Here is a 17,807-nt window from a genome sequence, read left to right on the forward strand (position 1 = left end):
CAGCAGCGCAGCCGATGGTTGGTAAACAGAATTGACATTAAAGTGTTTTGCGGTTTAACCGGTAATTAATTCAACCTGTTTTGCGGAAAATTCCAGTGACTTTCCGAAATTATCTATGGTGCTACAGAAATGGGTGATAAAGACTGTTTCATTTCGTGCCAATTATTGTGTGTCTTCAGTGTTTTAAATAGATTAGTAGCTTACTGCGGACATTTGTATTCATTCCGTACGCTCACTTCAACGGCTAAACATTGTGTTTTGTTAACCGCAGCTTTCGACGATGAGGTTCAAGGTCATAAAACATCCGCTCAGCGTAACGTCCGCTGACTTCAGCCCAGCGATTTCTTCCGCCATTATTACCGGAATTCATTTACAATCACCGGAAATCACATATAATCACCGGAATTCACTTCGAAAACCTCCCGATTCCTCCCACAAAACTAATTTATTTTAAATGCATAATACATTATAATATAACGAATAACTAGTTTGATCTCTCCTCAGGCCAGATTAAAGGACAATATTGGTGTCAGTGATTATCACAGAATAATATGATAGAACTGATTAAACACGTTCCAAATATAATTTTAACACAGAGATCATTGCTACGATAGCTGAGTAATACAGGTTTCCTGAATCGGAAGTGACGAACGCCAAAGGAAAACACGAGTCATCCCTCTATATAACTGACTGAAGTGACGAGTGATAACAGATACATGGGCGAATTTCTGCTCACTAATAATTCCTTCGAAGACCAAAAGTTGTTGTGTGAAACTGTGAGAGGATATCTGACAATTCATAAAAAAAAATTTGACTGCCACTAGGTAAGAGAACGCGAAAGAAAAACAGAAAAAGTCTATAGAATGCTGCAGGAAAACGAATTCATTCTGTATATTTTTTATGACTATAGATTCAAAAACATGTACTATAGTTTTGTGTAGGATTGGTAGATGAATATTTTCCAAGTGTAATTTCCTATAGAATACTGTAAGAAACTATTGGAAAAAAATAAACCTACAGATTCATTGGTGCTGCTATAGTTTTCTATAGAACTAACTTGTATCCTCGAGTCAGTTCAGTAATCCTCCAGTTTTCTATAGCCTTTGTGCTAAAAACTATAGTTTGCTATAGAACTAACTTATATTCTCATGTCAGCTGTGATTCCTATAGATTTGGTGGTAAAAACTATAGTTTTCTATAGAACTAACTTATTGTCTCAAGTCAGTAGTATATTCCTATAGTTGTCTATGACATACTGTTGAAAACTAAGAATTTATATGTATACTGTACTTAAACCATTTTAACAAATAGCCTACTCCTACATAATATTGTAGAAACAATGTTCTATTCTACAGATTTCATAAATTGGCGATGTCTTTTATTCATACTAAAGTTTACAATAGAATTTAGTGATGCACTTGTGTAAATTATGTAAACTTTTCCAACATAATTTTCCTGGATGCAGTTTTCCTTAATTTAGTGTGATACCAAATGACAAACTAAAATAAGCTTACCACAAAAAACAAAATATAAAGTATAAAATAGTGTATATAATATGAATGAAATAGTGATACATGTTGACACTCAAAGGAATTCCCCACTCCACCCACCCAAAAATGCCAGTAAATGTAGATGTTCACAACAAAAATATCAGATAATAAATGATTCTTCAGATAAGTCAATGAAATAAAGACAAAGTTTATTTGAACACAGTCTGACTGTTAGGTGATCCTGCTAGTTAGATTTGAATGACTATAGCAGATTCTGTACTCAAATTATATAAAATTGTTAAAGCCACTAGGTCAACCGTGCATACCTGTTGACAAACTATAATTAACAGCCAATGTACTCTCTTAAAATCTGTTTGGCCATTGGCTGAATTTAAAATTCAAAAATTCAGTGTATAACAACTTAATATGTTAGTATTAACAAGAAACTGATTCGATTAAAGATAGAAAGATAAGTATAAATACAGAAGAATCCATGAGAGAAAAATAAACTTATCAATTTAGAAGAAATCATGGGCCAACTATATTTATTCCCAAAATAAGATTTAATAAAAAAAAGTCTATAGAATTCAATGTACCCATCCCTACAGAAAACTATAGTGGCCCCATTTCCAAACTACAGAATACTACAGTATTCATTACTATACATAACTATAGAATTTCCTACAGAAAGTGCAATAAAAAAAACCTATAGAATACTATAGTATTTTCCTATAGAAATTTTGCCATAATTCTGTAGAAAAAACTATAGGATGTGCGCTACAGAAACTGTAGAATATTTGGGGCTGTTATTTCCTACAGGCCCCCGAAATTCTGTAGAATACTATAGAATTTTATCCTATAGAAAATGGGACACGCCCCCCCCCCCCCCAAAAAAAAAAACCTATAGATTTTCTATAGAATTCTGCACGGTATTCTTATCAGACGCTGTTAGCGCAATGAAATAAGAACAATATTCATTCCTTAACTGTTGTTTAATTGGTCAATAGTAACCTATCGACATGCTTTTAACACATTAAAAAAACTTTCTTGTAACCATAATGGCTTCTTTTGTAGTATAAACGTTCACAAATGTTCTGTAAAATTTGTATTAGTTTCTATTCTAAAAAAAATTATACATTGCATTTTAACAGAATGTAGGCTAAAGTGTTAACTGGAATTAATTTTGCACTTAGTGACTTAATAGAACCATAGTCATCATTAACTTTAATTAGCCACAATCTGGAGCAGTGGCGTCATGCCTGCCCCCCCCCCCCCCAAATTCTCAGTGAAATAAAAATATTTTTATTGATATTATTAAGACAGAAGACCTGTCCGTCTGTTTTAGTCATCACATGGTCTCCAGGAATTGTATAATTTGTCATTATCCGTGTTTAGTTTATTGCACTTTAATTTAGATATCATTTGTTAAGGCCTCGCCATAGAGCTATATTTCTATATAACTCGCTTCGTACACTCTATCATTTAGCCTCGATCTAAAATTTCCGGGAGTATGGCGTCAACGTAACGGTTAATCTCCGCTCACGTCGCCATTTAAAAATTTAATCAATCAATGAAATCCTGTTTAAATCCAATTCGAATCCAAGCCATCCGGGGGTTTACGTACAGAGTTGATTTTGTGCTTGTTGTGTAAATCCCTATTTATGATTGTATGTTGTATTTGATAAAATATCCATATACGGGTGTCAAAAATAAAGACTAAAAGTATTTTTTTATTAAAATACAAATACATCTAAATACGTATTTGACCATGCATGAAGTTGTTCGAAATGTCCATTCAATAATTAAATCGAAGTTGAGATGAATAAAATATAATTCAGTTTTCGAGTGATAAATTACAATTATCACTAAAAAAACGACCATTTTTCAATCATAACTTTATTGTCTCTAATCCATCGAAATGGCGTTTCCCAACTTCTAATTTTAAAATTTCCCCCCCTTGCATGCTCATGCCTACTGCATTCGATGTGGGCGGCGCTACCGCCAACACTCTCCGCAGCCAGTAAATTTAATTTACCATGAACACACATGCAGAAAGTTGGGCCCCCCTAAAAAAAATTTTTGCACGAGGCCCCTGATATCTGGAGTGGGCTACCCATACCCATGTGCTTTCCCTGTCCTGTGTACAGCTCTTGCCAAGAATATAAATGAATCAAATGGGGTTTAACATACTTTTCTGCACCAACTGGTTACTGGGTATAGTGTCGCAATTACACCATACTCCTTCGATTTCCATCGGTGTCACGCAAGTCAAGGGGATCTTTTATTCGTTAACAATGCCAATACTCGGCAGTAGGCCTCTATGCATATTTGTTTTGCATAGCATCCTAATTACTAGATAGGCCTACTTGCTTCTAGGCCCTCGATGCTGTACAATTGACAAAAGAAATGAAATGACATCCTACTGTTCTACTCATACTGGGCTAATGAAGATCTTGAAGATGGGGATGGAAATTTTGGCCTGCCTGTGGCCTACTCTTACTTGGAATTCCACCTGTCAAGGGTTCTTTTTCATATGCCAATGTGCACACAGGACCTCGGTTTTTTCATCCGACTATAATATATATGTTTTTCGACAATTTTTAATAATTACTGCTAGGGTTATGGCCCTTGAATAATCCAGAGGAAGCGCCAGAGACTAAAGTTATTACCTAATTTATACAGTGTTTCATGAGACAGAGACGCATACCGTACTGATTTTCAATGATTTCCAAAAATTACTGGCTAGAGTTATGGCCCTTGATCACTTGGAAAATCTTTTGCACTCTCTATAGACCACAGTTATGATGCGATTCACGTCATGTTTTTACACAGCGTTTTAGGCCATGATATGAAGAAGCCTATTCATTTTCAACAATTTCTGAAAATTATAGCCAGAGTTATAGCCCTTGATCACCCATGGACACTCTAGAGACTGAAGTTATCACCCGATTTACTTTAAATTTATAAACATTGTTTAATTTCATGATGAAGAAGACTGTCTGTCGTTCCCTACCTCTGTCTTTCCCACCAACTGTCTGTCACTCCGTCTATCCCTCCCTCCCTGTCCCTCCCTCTATCCCTCCATCCATCTGTCCCTCCCCATTTCTCTCTCTACCTCTGTCTCTGCCCCTCCCTGTCTCTCCCCCTCTGTCCCCCCACCTGTCTCTCTGTCCCCCTGTCTGTCCCTCGGTCACTCCCTGTGTCTCTATCTCTGGCTCTCCCTGTTTGTCTCTCCCTCCCTCTGTCTGTCCCTCAGTGTCCCTCTGTCTGTCCCTCGGTCACTCCGTCTGTCTGTCCCTCTGTTTGTACCCCTCTGTCTGTCCCTTAGTCACTCCATCTGTCTTACCCCTGTCCCTCCCTCCATCTGTCCCTCCCTTTGTCCACCCAACACCTCATCTGTCTGCCCCTTCCTCTGTCTGTCCCTCCCTCTATCCATCCATTTGTCTCTCCCTCCACCCATCTGTCCCCGTGTCCCTCCCTCCCCTGTCCCTCCCTCCTGCTGTTTCTCCCTCCCTCTATCCATCTCTCCGTCTTTCCCTCCATCCATCTGTCCCTCCTATCTGCCCCTGCCTCCGTCCCTCCCTCCTCTGTCCCTCCTTCTGTCCGTCTTTCTCTCCCTGTATGTCTCTCCCTCCCTGTCCCTCTGTCTGCCCCCCTCTGTCTTAACCCCTGTCCCTCCTCCACCTGTCCCTCCCTCTGTCCACCTAACACTTCATCTGTGCCTTCATCTCTCTGTCTGTCCCTCCATCTCTGTCCTTCCGTCTGTCTCTCCCTCTATCCCTCCATCCATCTGTCCCTCCTATCTATTCCTGCCTCCGCCCCCTCCTCTGTCCCTCCCTCTGTCTGTCTCTCTCCCTCCCTGCCTGCCTGTCTCTCCCTCCCTGTCCCTCTGTCCCTTTGTCACTCCATCTGTCTTACCCCTGTCCCTCCCTCCATCTGTCCCTCCCTTTGTCCACTCAACACCTCACCTGTACCTCCATCTCTCTGTCTGTTCCTCCATCTCTGTCCGTCCTTTTGTCTCTCCCTCTATCCCCCCCATTCATCTGACCCTCCCTCTCACTGTCCCTCCCTCCATCCGTCTGCCCCCCCCCTGTTCCTCCCTCTGTGTCCCTCACTCCGTCTTTCCCTCTCGCTGTTTGTCCTTCCCTCTATCCCTCCATCCGTCTTTCCCTCCCAGTGCTTGGCCCTCCCTCTGTCCCTCCCTTCGTGTTTGCCTACATTCATCTGTACCTCCTATCTGACCCTTCCTTCGTCTTTCTCTCCATCTGTCTCTCCCTCTATCCCTTCCTCCATCTGTCCCTCGCCCCCTGCCCCCCCCCCCCCCGCCACGTGTCTCCCTGTCCCCCTGTCAGCCCCCCCCCCCCCGGCCCTATCTGTTCCTTTGTCCCTTCTCCCTCTATCTGTCCCTTCCTCCGCCTTTCCTCCATCTGTCCCTCCCTCTATCCCTCCCTCTGCCTGTCCCTCTCTCTCTGTCTCTCCCTCTCTGTCTCTTCCTCACTGTGTCGGTCACTGCCTCTGCCCCCCCCCCATCCCTCCATCCGTCTGTCCCTCCCTCCCCTTGTTCCTCCCTCTGTGTCCCTCTCTCCCTCTGCCCCTCTCTCCCTCCCTACGTCTTTCCTTCCTGCTGTTTGACCCTCCCTATATCCCTCCCTCCGTCTTTCCCTCCACCCGTCTTTCCCTCCTATTTGACCCTGCCTCCGTCTTTCTCCCTGTATCTGTCTTTCCCACCATCCGTCTTTCCCTCCTTCTATTTGACCCTGCCTCCGTCTTTCTCCCTGTCTCTTCCTCACTGTCTCTACTCCCTGTCTCTCCCTCCCTGTCCATCGGTCACTCCCACCCCTGTCTGTTCCTTTGTCACTTCTCCTTCTATCTGTCCCTTCCTCCGCCTTTCCCCCATCTGTCCCTCCCTCTGTCCCTCCCTCTCTGTCTCTTCCTCTCTGTTTCTTCCTCATTGTGTCGGTCACTGCCTCTGTCTGTCCCGCCCTCCCTCCCTCACTCCGTCTTTCCCTCCCTCTATCCCTCCCTCCGTTTGTCGAGAGTTGATTATGGCCTGGATAACTTAATTAATGTCTAATTAATAATTTTAAAAACATTTCAGGCCTAAAGAAAGATCTGCAATAGGCAGACTTAGCTCTTGCATAATTATTGAAGAAACGTTATAAACAGACTCTATTTTTCACCATTAATATTCTTTTTAATACTACTTCTCGCATTCTTGTTTATCCATACTTGGGGGGTTGGATGGCTGAATGATTAGCACGTGCGCGCTGTATCATGAGGCCAGTCATTGAGTCAACTGGCGTGGTTTCGAATCTCCGGTTGTACGTGACAGGGAATAGGGTCGCCTGTCCAACCTCGTGGGTTTTCTCCGGGTCCTCCGGTTTCCTCCCACTGCTAAAGACCCCTACGCGCAAGCGAATTATTGAAATAAAATTAAACCATATGTTAGTCCCGAAATGACATAGTTTATGTCTCTCTCTCTCTCTCTCGCTCTCTCTCTCTCTCTCCCTCTGTCCATCCATCCCTTCATCTGTCCCTTCATCTCTCCATCCCTCTGTCCCTCCCTCTGTATCGCCCTCCCTCTCTCTGTCCTCCTGCCTGTCCCTCCCTCTATCCTTCCCTCCATCCGTCTGTCACGCCCTCCCTCTCTCTCTGTCCTCCATTCTGTCCCTCCCTCTATCGGTCTGTTCCTCCCTCCCCCTGTTCCTCCCTCTGTGTCCCCCTGTTCTTCCCTCTGTGTCCCTCTCTCCCTCTGCCCCTCCCTCATTCCCTACGTCTTTCCTTCCTGCTGTTTGTCTCTCCCTATATCCCTCCCTCCGTCTGTCCCTCCCACCGTCTTTCCCTCCTTCTATTTGACCCTGCCTCCGTCTTTCTCCCTGTCTCTGTCTTTCCCACCATCCGTCTTTCCCTCCTTCTATTTGACCCTGCCTCCGTCTTTCTCCCTGTCTCTTCCTCTCTGTCTCTTCCTCCCTGTCTCTCCATCCTTGTCCCTCGGTCACTCCCTCTGTCTGTCCCGCCCTTCCTCCCTTACTCCGTCTTTCCCGCCCTCTATCCCTCCCGCCGTTTGTTTGCCCCTCCTATCTTTCAATCCCTCCATCTGCCCCTCCCTCTATCCGTCTGTCCCTCCCGCTGTCTCCCCCACCTCTGTCTTTGTCTCCCTGTCACACTGTCTGTCCCTCGGTCACTGCATCTGTCTCACCCTCTGTCCCTCCCTCTCTCTGTCCCTTCCTCTGTCCATCCATCCAGTCATCCCTGTCTGTCTCACCCGCCCTGTCTCTCCCTCGCTCTGTCTCTCCCTCTGTCTGCCTGTGTCCCTCCCTTCCTCTGTCTTCAATACACTGTGTTTATATTCACGAGATAAAGAAGCTATTGATGTTCATTGAAAAAAATGTGACAACCCTTGTGGATTGTTCAGACTACTTAGCTGCTGTGGGCATATGTTTTGTTGCCTGGTAACCTGACTTTAGGTGAATGCCTGGATTGTGCTTTAATTACGATTTCGTCTTGTTGAAATTGTTATAAGGACACATCATTGACAACATGAGGAAATAAACCAGTGCAAGCCTTCTTGTTGATCTTCTACAATGCCAATTTCACAGCCTACAAGAAGGCCTTTAGAACTTTACTGCCAGGATGGTGACCTAATCAACTAGATCCAGCCGCATCACACCCATTCTAAAAGATCTCCATTTGGCTCCCTGTTTCTGACTGAGTAGATTTTAAACTCCTTAAACGTGTAAATGGCACCGTTCCTAAATATCTATGTGAACTTGTTCAATCTTAGATTTGACCGCAAGTACCCTTTTCTCCAGGTTGTTGCACGTAAGTAACTATTCTATTAAAAACATAAAGGATTGAATTTAACATAGAAGTGAGTAGAAGTGAGACTTCTAGAACGTAGACTTTCAGATGAAGAAAACCCTGCTACGCTCTGTACTGTTCCCAGGGTTCAGAGACCCGAGGTTGCGAGGGTCGCGATTAGATAGCTGAACGGTCGATCTTTATTTTAAGTCCATCTTAATTAGGTAATTAGAAAAACGACGGGATAGAGTTTTATTTGCCATGCAAGTTATGCCCACATTTTGTAAGAAATGGACGGGGACGAGGTAAAATCAAAAGGGCTATCCTATCATGCAAGATCATTTGATACTTAACATATTTAAGGTTCATCAGAATGGGGCAACAATGGTAGCCCCCCCTCCCCCTCCCACCTTGAGTGCCTACAAAATCCGTACATATTTAAGTCCTATTTGACGGGGAATTTTCGGCCCGATTTTGCGAAAATAATTATTGTGTAACGGTGATATATTTGAACAGTTTTGAAAATAAGATACAAATTATGACCCCTAGAGGGCCCGTAAGCTAAAAACGTGATATTTCCTACAATCACGGGATCAGAATCCAGAAAGTTACGGTCCAATACGAGCCAATATCGAAGAAACCCAGATCTTTGGGATATAAATATATATTTTAAATTTCATCAAAATTGGATAAAAAATTCGAACCGCTGGATGGTCTACAACCTGGGTATTACGATCAGATCCTAATATTAAAGCTACTGGCAGATTTCGTCATGGTCACGACATGTAAACAGGGTTAGGGCAAGTGATTGTTGCAGAGGATTGTGAGTTAGGGTAAGGGCTAGATCTTTGGTTAGGCTTTGCGCTAGCCCTGTTTACATCTCGTGACATTGGCGAAATCTGCAGGTGGCGTTAATATTTAGATCTAAACTGGATATTATATGCTTTTAGGGGAGCGGTCATTTTGTCGGGCAGCTCAGTCTCATTTTCAGGAAATGTGAACTCAACCGTAATTATGGTGTAACGGTGATATATTCGAATGCCTTTTAAATCGGATAAAAATTGTAACTTCTAGAGGGACTACAAGCTAAAAACGCGATTTTTCGTACAATCAGGTGCTATAATCCAGAAAGTTACAATCAGATATTCGCGAATATGGAAAGGAACCAAACGTACATTTCAAGTTTCATCAAAACTGGGTGAAAATTGTGACCTCTAAAGTGTCCATAAGCTAACAATGTCATTTTTCGTACAATCAGAGGTCATAATCCATGACGTTAAGGTCCAATATATGCCAATTTCGAAAGAAACCGAGATCTTTGGGAGATAGACCTATATTTCAAGTCTCGTCAATTTCGGATAAAAAAATTGAACCTGCTATAATTGAATGTTTTTTTACAATCAAATAAAAACTGTTACTTCTACTGGGTCCACGGTTCGTAAAATCAGGGGCCATAATCCAAGAAGTGACGGCGACAGTCCTATATACGCCAATATCGAAAGGAGCCGAGATCTTTCGGTAATAAACGTACATTTTAAGTTTCATCATGCATTAGGCATATATTTGTCAAGTTCAGCATCACAGGATTAAACCACCATAGATTGTGTTTTTATGGTAAGGGAGTTAAAAATGAAATAAAATTTCACTTCATTGCTGAGTAATTTTATTAGCCAGAAATCTCTTAGAAAGCGTCTCCGACGATCTAGATCCCCAAGGGCTTCCGGGGCCTAGGCGGCCCCTGAACCTTCGCCTAATGACCTATAGGATGGTAGCCCCCACAATCAAGAATTGCTTCCGCCGGCTCTGGATTCCATTTGGGATCAAAATCTCTCAGGATGACGACTTTTGGTTTTCGTTCATTTGAAGTAGCTACTGTTAGAAGGTGGAACTCATTACCTATTAACCTAAGTCAATGCACCTCTTTATCGTCATTCAAAAACTCTTCTGTTTTAAACAAGTTATAACTCAGAGCTAAAGTCTTTATGTGGATATGTTTTGTCAAGAGCTACGAGCACAATATTTGTGAAGTAAAGCCAAGGTAAATATAGTGTACAATCAGTTAAAACTCCATATTTGATTACTTTTATTATTATTATTATTATATTTTAGAAAAAAAGAATATCTTCGGAGGCTCTGGAGGAGCTGAAAAATACTTTTTCGAGTGGGCTTACTTTTGTGAGTAAGTCCACTCAAAACCGTGTTGATTCAGTCGCGTCAGCTGCAGGCTTAACTTCACAGCAAGTTAAGGTAAGCTTAATAATGGGATCCTTTTATGAAGGACATTCTTCTCAGTGGGATTTTTTAAGACTGGGAGGCTATTCCATAAGATCAGAAATACATTAGTTAGTGGCAGATCCCCAATCCCCATCTATATTTAAACTGTATTTATATGTATCTTTTAAAGCAAGTGATATTTTAGTATACTTTCCAATGTCTATATCAGCCTATATTTAACATGACTAAAAGTTTCAGAGGTGGTCTGAAATGATTGTCATCACTGCTTAATTACATAAACTTTTAGAGCACATTGTTTGTAATGATCAACCTTATAAACAACTACACTGCTACAGTAATATAGGCACTCGTATCACTTTGAAAAGCTAATACCAATCGCACATGGAAACTAACAGTTGGATATTCATGCTCAATATAAGTATAATATATATTTCTTTTTTTCTTTCACACAGAATTAACAGCTAATTGAATTTATATTTCCTCAAAGCATTATATTTTCTCACAGGACTGGATAGGCAATACAAAAAGAAAATTATGTGGGCGACAGTATTCCGGGTACCAAACTTTAAAAATCACGGAACATCTTATAATCTGTTCTGTAAAGAGCAAAGTGATAGTAAGGATAATCATGTAAATGTAGGAAGTACAGGCTCGGTTTCTTGAAAAAGTCATCATATTTTAATAGACTGAAAATAGTTCAAAGTAATTTGAAGTTGGTTTGCTGGATGAATTTTTCAGGAAATGTTAGTCCATTATCCTATCATATTATATTTTTGGGTTGTATACTAATTATGTTATGAAAAGTTTATGTTGTGGTTCTTGTTACAGAAGACAAGTAATGGCTAAAAAGCATTTTTAGTATATTAACAAACAGGGTAGATGAACTGGTTTTAGGTGATTTCCTGACAATGATCAATTCAAATTTTTTATTTGTGTATACCCACCGCACAAACTGTCTGGCAGTGGTCATTCATGACTCCTGTGGTGGTACTGAACAACTCCAAAGCTGTTTTAGGTGGTACAGATTTGAGCTAATCTAGTCTAGCTTTGGTCTAAATATTAGATAACTCTTGTCAGGGATACTCCACCACTACAAATGTCTGGCAATTACATAGCTCTGTCAGGGGTACCCCACCACTAGAAATGTCTGTCAGAGTGTTTTTGTAATACCTAATGGCATTTAGGGCGTGGAATACCACACCCGCCACCAGAAACCCGGCAGACTTACATTCTGATGATACCAGATATACATACATTGATACCACCATATAGGAGAAAATTGGTACACTTTTCAGCTAGGATGACCCGCTGGGCTCCCGGTCTAATAATATGATTGTGCCAACTTTTACTTATAACATTTGGAAAGATTATTTAATTACCTTCCAGGATATATATAGTTGGATGGTCCGAATTTTGACACGGAATATTAACTGTCTTTCCCTTTAGAATATTGAAACACTGGTAGTGTTCGGGTTGAGAGCGCACCCCTTTAATATGATTTTGCCAACTTTTACTAAATTGTTTTAGAAAGCTTGCTCAATTACCTTTCCAGAATATTCTTAGTTGGATGCTCAGAATTTTGTACGATGATCCGAATTTTGACACGGAATGTTAACTGTCTTCCCCTTTAGAATATTGAAACATTGGCAGTGTTCGAGTTGAGAGCGCGCGCCCCTTGAATATGATTGTGCCAACTTTTACTAATAATATTTGGAAAGCTTATTTAATTACCTTTCAGAATATATTTAGTTGGACCATCAGAATTTTGAACGATCGTCCGAATTTTGACTCGGGATATTAACGGTTTTTCCTTTTAAAATATTCTTAAAAATTGGCTATGTTTAGGATGAGAGCGCACCTCTTTAATATGATTGTGCCAACTTTTACTAATAATATTTGGAAAGCTTACTTAAGTATCCTTCAGAATATATGTAGTTGGATCATCAAAATTTTGTACAATGATCCGAATTTTGACAGGGAATATTACCGGTCTTTCACTTTAAAATTTTGAAAAATTGGCGACGTTTAGGATGAGAGTGCGCCCCTTTTAATATGATTGTACGGTGGCTGATAAGGGATATGAAAAATAAATAATTTGTTTTTTTTAATATTCACCCAAGTCAATTTTAATGTAATTTGTTTTTTATAATTTTCACCCAAGTCAATTTTAATTTTCACCCAAGTCAATTTTAATTTTCACCCAAGTCAATTTTAATAAAATGAAATGAAATGGGGTTTAACGTCCTACTGTTCTGCTCCTAACCTGGGCTAATGAAGACGGGCAAACGCCATACAGTGTGCTATGAGGGAAATTTTGCCCGGGCAGCGGCACTACGGCCTACTCTTATATCGAATTCCAACTGCCAAGGGATCTTTTACGTGCACACCAATGTGTACACGGGACCTCGGTTTTTTGTCCCATCCGAACGACTAGACAGCTGTCCTTGTCAGGACCTCCATCCTGCATCACTGACAAGGGGGAACCACGCCGGAAAATCTGGATGAATTTTCTCGGCCAATGCAGGGATCGAACACCCGACCTCCAGGCTAGCGAGCCAGTCAATTTTAATATAATTTGTTTTTTTGTAATTTTCACCCAAGTCAATTTTAATATAATTTGTTTTGTATTATTTTCACTCAAGTCAATTTTAATATAATTTGTTTTTTATAATTTTCACCCAAGTCAATTTTAATTTCCACCCAAGTCATTTTTAAATTCCACCCAAGTCAATTTTAATTTTCACCCAAGTCATTTGTAATATAATTTCAATTCTGTTGAATTTTCACCCAGCGCGTGATGTCATCTCAATTAGCCTCGTTTCCAAAACACTAATTTTGGCCCGCCATTGTGAAAATAAACGTGCAGGGGTCGACACAATCTTAGTCGGGATCTGACAGTGAAACGTATTGAAATAAAATGAAATGGAGGTTTAACGTCCTACTCCGACTGGGTTACTGAAATCAGTATGCCAGAAGGGACATTTTCCTCTGTCAGCGGCACGACGTGAAATTTCAACTGTCAAGAGTTATTTTACATGCTCGCCAATGTACTAGGTACGGTGGCCCATATACGACTTTAAATATTTTTTAGTTTTGGGTTTTGTTTTTTAGTTTTAGGTTTTTTTTTTAGTTCTCACCTAGGTGAAAACGTTTTCACCTAGGTGATAACTTATCACCTCGGTGATAACTCACGTGTTACTTACTAGCCTCGTTTTCATGCATGCAAACATGGCGGTTCTAGAGAAGAGCGTGGATGATGTAAGCCTATCACGTAACTTTATACTTGTCTCTGGATTTATATAACAACTATTGTATGAATCTCTGGGCTAGCGATATCTTCACGCGAGAATGAAGTGTTATTACAAGCCTCATTTTTGGCTCTGATACGCTGACAGGCCTGCTTGTGTTCACCTAAAAAGTCATCATGTTATAATATCAAAAATCTTTATTACACTATATATACTATTCAAAAAAAGTAGGGGATATTTGATTTTGGGGGCATAATACTAAAATATGCAAATGACTACGAAAAAAGTCACTATAGAACCTAACAGAAGAAACATTTCCAGTTACATGTGACGCCCAAACGCACCAATAGCTACCGCATGGAATGCAGGTGATGCTTGGGATCATCATGGGGGTCCAACCCAAGATTTGCACGACTCTGACTTTGAATGTTACAGTCATTGTGGCATTGAATTCCAGGGTGGAAACATCAGTTTAATTGTTTTAGTGACCAGAAAACAAATTTTGATATGCGTCGGCTTACCCAAAATGAAAGATTACGTGCCCTTGGCATGCTACAGATCGGCACAACACAGGCGGTTGTGGCGCGGACGATGAATGTTTCTCAGTCTGTCATAAGCAGGCTATGGTCCAGATACCGTGATACACAATCTGTACAGGACAGACCACGCTCAGGTCGACCAAGGGCGACAACTCAAGCCCAGGATCGATTTATCCGTACCTTGGCCTTGAGAAATCGTGTCATCACAGCAAATCAGATCAGCGCTCGTCTTCAAACAGACACTGGTGTGAGAGTGAGTGGCCAGACGATTCGGAATCGACTGCATAGGGGTCACCTTCGCGCCCGACGTCCTCGCGTGATCCCTTGTTTGAGAGATCATCACATTCAGGCAAGACGTCGTTGGTGTAGGGATCGTCAACACTGGGATAATCGACGCTGGAGCAATGTGATGTTTTCAGATGAGTCAAGGTTCACTGTTGATTTTTTGGACAGACGTAGGAGGGTGTGGCGTCGTTGAAACGAGCGCTTCCAAGACGTTAACGTCATCAGACATGATCGATTTGGGGGTGGTTCTGTTATGGTGTGGGGAGGCATCACTGTTGCTGGAAAAACGGCTTTACATGTTGTTGCAGGGCGTGTTACAGGCCAGTACTACCGGGACAACATCTTGGCAGTCCATGTTGTGCCGTTCGCTCGACGTCATGGCCGCCGTTTCGTCTTCCAGGATGACAACGCAAGATGTCACAGGGCCAGGATCGTTACAGGTTACCTCCAACAACAGAACATCACCACATTACCTTGGCCAGCACTGAGTCCCGACCTCTCCCCCATCGAGCATGTCTGGGACATGCTTGGACAGAGGTTACGTCAACGTCAACAACGTCCTGCCAATGTCCAAAAACTTGCTGCTGCGTTGCAACAGGAATGGGACAATCTGGACCAAAATGACCTTAGACGTCTCATTAGGAGTATGCCACGTCGGATCAATGCTTGTTTGGCAAACAGAGGAGGATTTACCCGTTACTGACTTGGTTGTGATGCTGTGGTAACTTTGCTGTTTGACCCCGGGTATCATTTTACCCTTATAATGGTCAGTCTGTGCCTTACTTAGTCTAACGATCATTTGGAATAAATCGATGAATGTGAACTTCATTTCATTTTGTCATTTGTTTCTTTGTCAGTTTCATTAGGTGACTTTAATAACACTTAAAAATCAAATATCCCCTACTTTTTTTGAATAGTATATATAAGTAATGGCTTTTCTGGTGACATATATAATTCAAACAAGAACAGATAATAAAAGTATAATAAAAGTATGAGAAAAATAAATATTTGATACAAGGTAAATCATAATCTATTACAATCTGATACATGTAATTACAGAATGAGAAAATATCTCTTTAATATATATAAGGTAAAACATAATAATAATACATTGCAATCTGCTAATTACAGTATGAGAACCAGCGGTTGCCAGGCAAGAAACGCCCATATTTTGCAAGAGGTGGATTGGGAACGAGCAATAAAAAACCTATTTTTCATACAATCAGGGGTCATAATCCATGAAGTTATGGTCTGAAATGCGCGAATATCGACATCTACTGAGTTATTTGGGATATATATTTTAAGTTTCATCAAAGTTTGCGCCCAATCTCGTGGGGTTTCTCCGGGTCCTCCGGTTTCCTCCCACTGGAAAGAGACACCTACGCGCAAGCGAATTATTGAAATAAAATTAAATCATATGTTAGTCCCGAAATGACCTAGTTTGTGTCGAGTGGACGTTAAACCCCATTTCTCTCTCTCTCTCTCTCTCTCAAAGTTTGTGTACGAGGGGCGACTATTTTGTCCGGCAGTTTCGATCAGATTTTCAGAAAATTCAAACTCAATCATCATTAGGGCGTAACGGTGATATATTCAAACGTTTTTTTTTTAAATCGGATACAAATTGTGACCTCTAGATAGACCACAAGCTAAAAACGAGATTTTTCGTACAATCAAGGGTCGTAATTCAGAAAGTTAAGATCCGATAAGCGCGAATATCGAAAGAATTGTGACCTGTATAGTGTCCACAAACAAACTATGGATGGACGTCCGGACGGACAGGGGTGACGACAATATACGTCCATATGAAAATGTGGGCGTATAAAAGTATCTATTTGATATGAGGTAAAACATAATACATTGCAATCTGCTAATTACAGTATGAGAACCATATAAGATAAAACATAATACATTACATTGGAAACGAGGCTAATTGAGATGACGTCACGCGCTAGGTGGAAATTCAACAGAATTGAAATTATATTACAAATGACTTGGGTGAAAATTAAAATTGACTTGGGTGGAAATTATAAAAAAAAATTTATATTAAAATTGACTTGGGTGGTAATTAAAATTGACTTGGGTGGAAATTAAAATTGACTTGGGTGGAAATTAAAATTGACTTGGGTGAAAATTATAAAAACAAATTATATTAAAATTGACTTGGGTGAAAATTATAAAAAAAAAATTATATTAAAATTGACTTGGGTAAAAATTAAAATTGACTTGGGTGAAAATTAAAATTGACTTGGGTGAAAATTAAAATTGACTTGGGTGAAAATTATAAAAAACAAATTATATTATTTTTCATGTCCCTTATCAGCCACCGTATCATTGTGCCAACTTTTATAAATAATATTTGGAAAGCCTATTTTATTACCTTTCAGAACATATGTAGTAAGATGCTAAGAATTTTGGTGTATTCCTACGAAGGCGCAGTTACAGAGCGTGACCAAAATTAATCCTTCCCACGAAGGCGCAGATATCGACTTGTCGACTTTCGTTTGAAGAGAGGCATGTTGCTATTAGGACCCAATTAACGGTCTTAAAGATTTTATGAATTTATGTTCACTCTGAACCAACAATACTCTGGAAGCATGGCATGCAAGAATCAAGAAGCTAGTTTGAAAAGCCCATCCGAATGTTTTTGAAATGATCACATTTTTACAACAAGAACAAAATATTAACCACCAAGGAAGATATATAAATATGCTCAAATCCAAAGCCAGCTCCATGAATTGAAAGGAAGACACGAGGAAGAGGAATTGACTTTAGTCGAGTATTTAGACGGGGTGTCTTATTTGGCGAAATTAAATTAATCTTTGTTATAGTGTAGTTATGTTTTCATTTCTTATGCCAAAAATGGTGCTAAAATGTTGGTTAATTAGTTACATTGGGGATTATGAAAGTGTAAATTCTTATCATAACAATCTATAACACCATTGTTACGATTTTAATCCACTTTAATCCCTAGGAGCTGGATTCCCATGAAGTCGTCGAAAACGACCTCGTTTAATCCATTACGGTCAATAACTGCGCCTTCGTGGGAATAAACCAGAATTTTGTACGATAATCCGAAAGTACACCTCAATTCTGAGCTAAAGGAATTGCTTAATATTGTAGTAGTAGTCCGATTAGGTTTGCTCATTTTGATTAAGTAGTAGTGTTTGGTATCGATATATATATTTTCAAGGGCATAGATTCCATTTCTG

General features: G+C 40.5%; 1 long non-coding RNA gene across 1 annotated transcript; it reads left to right on the forward strand.

Annotated features, from left to right (window-relative positions):
• The first annotated feature begins 555 nt into the window (after nt 1-555).
• LOC126825471 (uncharacterized) lies at nt 556-17,379 on the forward strand. The gene is made up of 3 exons (XR_007681995.1): nt 556-824; nt 10,401-10,538; nt 16,983-17,379. It is a non-coding gene; the product is annotated as an uncharacterized LOC126825471 (long non-coding RNA).
• Nucleotides 17,380-17,807: the final 428 nt, after the last annotated feature.

This window comes from Patella vulgata, chromosome 6, assembly GCF_932274485.2.
Source record: "Patella vulgata chromosome 6, xgPatVulg1.2, whole genome shotgun sequence".
Classification (NCBI taxonomy): Eukaryota; Metazoa; Mollusca; class Gastropoda; family Patellidae; genus Patella; species Patella vulgata.